Below are 281 nucleotides of genomic sequence, written 5' to 3' on the forward strand. Positions count from 1 at the left end.
TAAGCTTAGAACAGATGAATTAAGTTCCACTTTGTTTTAAAATCAGCAAGTTGAGTTTCTTTTATGCTAGCATGTTATTTAGATTAGCTTACTATTCTTTGCTATTTTCAGCATGTTTGTTTCTTTTACTAGTAGATGAGCATGAGTAGTTTTCCTTTTGAGCATTCAGTTTTAGTTTTCTCAGTTAGTTCATGTTATAGATACATGTACATGCATATCGAGATTTTGTGAGTTAGATAGCGCTTACTAAGCAAATTTTGCTTATAGATTGCATTTCCTCT

Source organism: Zingiber officinale, chromosome 6A (genome assembly GCF_018446385.1).
Source record: "Zingiber officinale cultivar Zhangliang chromosome 6A, Zo_v1.1, whole genome shotgun sequence".
NCBI classification, from domain to species: Eukaryota; Viridiplantae; Streptophyta; class Magnoliopsida; order Zingiberales; family Zingiberaceae; genus Zingiber; species Zingiber officinale.